Below are 3,889 nucleotides of genomic sequence, written 5' to 3' on the forward strand. Positions count from 1 at the left end.
AAAAAAAAAAAAAAAAAAAAAAAAAAAAAAAAAAGAAGTAGAATGGAAAAGCAGGCAAGTTAAGTTTTAACAATGCTAAGTACCTGACAGATTTTCCTCAAGTTGATTCTTTTTTCTAACCAATGTCTAAAAAAAAAAAAAAACAACTACAAAAAAAAAAAAAAAAAGGAAAATTATGATCTACTTTCTTTGGGTTGTGGAACAATAAGTAAGACATCTTGATCTTGTAGAATGACCATATAACAATATGTTGAATCAGATTTATACCCTTCCCAGATTTTCTTGCTTCCTTTTCCTGGGCCACTGGCTGCTGGCTCCATGAAGAGTCCCATCACTGCTGTCCCCTCACGGAGTATCACTGTCTACCTTGTCTTCCACCACTGGTGAAGGCCCAGTTCAGTGGGCCTAGTCAGGTCAGGTATGGGCACCAATGCCGCTGCAGGTCCCAGTGTGCCAGGTTCAGTGAGAGCCATGCTGGAGCCTGCCTTCCCCTGGGAGAGGCCAAGGGAGATCTCACTGAAGAGCCTGGACTCGGCTTTCCCAAAGGCTGCCTGGAGGAACCAGTGATAACCCTAGTGAAAGTGCAGGGGTAGGCACTGGGTCATAGGCAGAGGGATTCTCTTGGGCAAAGGCCTTGAGAGAGCAAAGAGAGTTTAGAGAACTGCACGTTGTCAGCGTGACTGGAGTGTGATGAGCAAATGGAAGAGGAAGGCAGAAGACAGATGACACAAGGCTTTGCAGGATGATCTTGAACCTTAGCCAGTGTCAATGGTAAGCTATGTAAGCAAAAGTATTGCAAGCAGGTTCGTGGTTTAAGAACTGGCTGCAGGGTAGAGACATGATTAGAGGGAGACAGAACTTGAGAAAGGGAGACAAGGAGATGGTTGGGGGAATGGAGACTGGAGATGATGGGGGCACTAGGTGGTGGCAATTGACTTGTAGTCAGGTGACCAGAAGTCCTGTTCTGACTGTGTCACTAACTTTGGTTGAATTATTTAAGCCTTCTGCTGTTCCATGTTCTCATCTATGAGTCAGAGTTAAAACTACCTCAGCTGGGTGCAGGGGTGCACATCTATAATCCCAGCACTTTGGGAGGCTGAGGCAGGCAGATCACTTGAGGTCAGGAGTTCGAGACCAGCCTGGCCAACATGGTGAAACCCCATCTCTGCTAAAATACAAAAATTAGCCAGGTGTAGTGGCACGTACCTGTAATCCCAGCTACTTGAGAGGCTACGGCAGGAGAATCACTTGAACCCTGGAGGTGGAGGTTGCAGTGAGCTGAAATCATGCCATTGCCCTCCAGCTTGGGCCAAAAGAGTGAAAGTCTATCTCAAAAAAGCAAAGCAAACAAAACAAAACAAAACAAAAACTACCTCATCCCTAGTCTTTAGAATTAAATAATTTGAATGCACTTACTAATAGGTGCTTCATAAATATGATTTGGGTGTGAAAGGCGTGAGGACGGAGTGGCCTCCCCTGAGTTAGCATAGCTGTCAGGCCAGCTGAGCACAGCCACCACCAAGGCCTCACTAAAGTAGGCCCTAGGTTTTCTCAAGATAACAAGTGATTTACTTGGATGTAAGGAGAGTTATCTTTACATACTGTCTCCACAGGATTAAGGCGCCAGAACGATGGCTGGTGATAGAAATGTCAACACCAAAAGGCCGGCAGGACACTAGAAACAGCAGTGTCAGGATGTGCCAGCTGGCATTTGCTGCATGCTGTGCTATGCGTGTGTGAACACACAGACACATAAGCATTGTAATTAACCATCCTGGGGTGATAGTATGGTCATACAGTCAAAACAGGTGATGCATTTCAAATGCAATTTGAACTTAATCATTTGGGTGAGGTGATTTCAGAGTCAACTAATTTAGCAAACCATTTTTAAAGGGTGCTAATTAAAAATTGCCTGGGGTTATCAATTTGCTGCCAGAACTGCAGAAAAATGGGCATGGAAAAATTTCAGTCCAGCTAATTATTGGCTAAAGTGTAAGACTCGATTACCATGTCAGGGGAATTTTTTTAATGGGGATATTTTCATTCAAAGCTTTTAATTTTTTAATTTAGGGGAAGAATTATTGAGACATTAGAATTATTATTGAGAGACTAGAATCCTGGGGTAAGAAAGACATAATATCTTATTTCCTTTATTTTGTTCACCATTAATTATATCTAGTGTCATTAAGGCAAATACATTTTTTGCGTACTAGATTGAGGAACCCTGGAGTCCTAGTTTGTAGATGCTTCATTGTCTGAGATAGCACTGAGGCCTAAAACTCGAGTGGACAGTTATGGTGTTTATTTCAGTCAGCAGAATCTCAGGGTTTGAAGAGAGCGTTTAGTATGCTGTGAGTGTGGCTGATGCAATTCTTCTTGGTGCTTTTCCACTTTCCCATTGATACTTTAAAAGTTAGGTGTCCAGGAAATCTCAGTAAGAATCAGACTGTGAGGTTTTAAAGGGACAGATAGCATGACGGTTTTATTCTGCGCTCAATTCCCATTGCCTGGCACATGGAAAATTCTCAGCAGGCGTTTGTTGAATGAAGGAATGCATCTGCCATGTTGCTCTAGAGCCTTGGGAAACGTCTGTGAAAACAACAAAAATCGTTGCCCTCATGGAGATTACATTCTAGCAAGGGGAAGAGAGATAACATAATACGTAAATTATGTGGGCTGCTAGGTGAGGAATTTTTTGGAAAACATAAAATCAACACTAAGTAAGGGGCATTGAAAGTGCCAGGGGTATGGTGGGGTGGAGTTGGGTTAGTGGGCCTATTTCTTTATTAAATACGAAGCTCCGAGGAGGCCTTGTTGAGAAAGTTAGGTTTGAAAAATGATATGTAAATGGCAAGAGCCCTGGCTAGATGGACATGTGGGGAGGTGCATTCCAGGCAGAGAGAACAGCTAGGACCAAGGCTGCAAGGGTTGTGTCTGAGGAATAAGGGGGCCCATGAGGGAGGCCCATGAAACTTGAGCAGAGTGAGAAGAGGGAGGGCAAAAAATAAGATTAGAGAAGTGATGGGAGGCCATCTAGGCTATTTCAGTTCATTGTAAAGACTTTGCCTTTCTTCCTAATCCTAAGCAGGATTTTAAGTAGAGAAATGGCATGACCGGAGGTGGCCACTGTGCTAACGGTCAGGAAGGAGCTCAGGGTAGAAGCAGGAAGCACTGGGAGGCCACTGCAGTAATTCACAAGAGAGACCATGTGACCTGAACCAGAGTGATCATGACAGAGCAAGAAGGAGTCAAAGTCCATTTTGAAAGCAGAACTAGCAAGTGCAAGAGAAAGAGGAAATCAGAATGACTTCAAGGTTTTGGGCTTGAAAACGCGAAGGACGGGATTACCAGCAATTGAGATGGGGAGGTAGGAGGTGACACAGGCTTTTGGGAGAAGAGTACTGCTTTAGTCTTGGACATGCTGAGTGCGAAAAGTCCATCGGATATCAGGGTGGAGATGACAAGTAGTAGATTCAGTATGTGACTTTCCATGCACACATTGTTGGAGACCATATGTACTAGGTGTGACCACTAAAAGTGAGCAGACACAATGAAAAAGAAAAGAACGAGGCCTTCCCTAGCAGCCGTCCTACGTTAAAAGGCTGGGGGAAAAGATGAGGAACCAGCGAAGGGTACAGAAGACTGACCAGTGAGACAGGAGTAACAGCGGGAGAGTGGAGAGTTTAGTGTCCTGGGAGTCAAGGGTAGAACGTGATAATTGTATTAAATATTGATGAGACATGTCAAGTCCAATGAGGACTGAGGCTTGACCACTGACTTCAGCAATATGGATTCACCAGCGCCCAGTTGTTTTGGTGGAATGGGGAGGCCAGTGCATCCTTGGAGTGGGTTTAAGAGAGAAACAAGAGGGGAATTGGAACTACAGTGC

Source organism: Piliocolobus tephrosceles, chromosome 8 (genome assembly GCF_002776525.5).
Source record: "Piliocolobus tephrosceles isolate RC106 chromosome 8, ASM277652v3, whole genome shotgun sequence".
In the NCBI taxonomy this organism is placed as follows: domain Eukaryota; kingdom Metazoa; phylum Chordata; class Mammalia; order Primates; family Cercopithecidae; genus Piliocolobus; species Piliocolobus tephrosceles.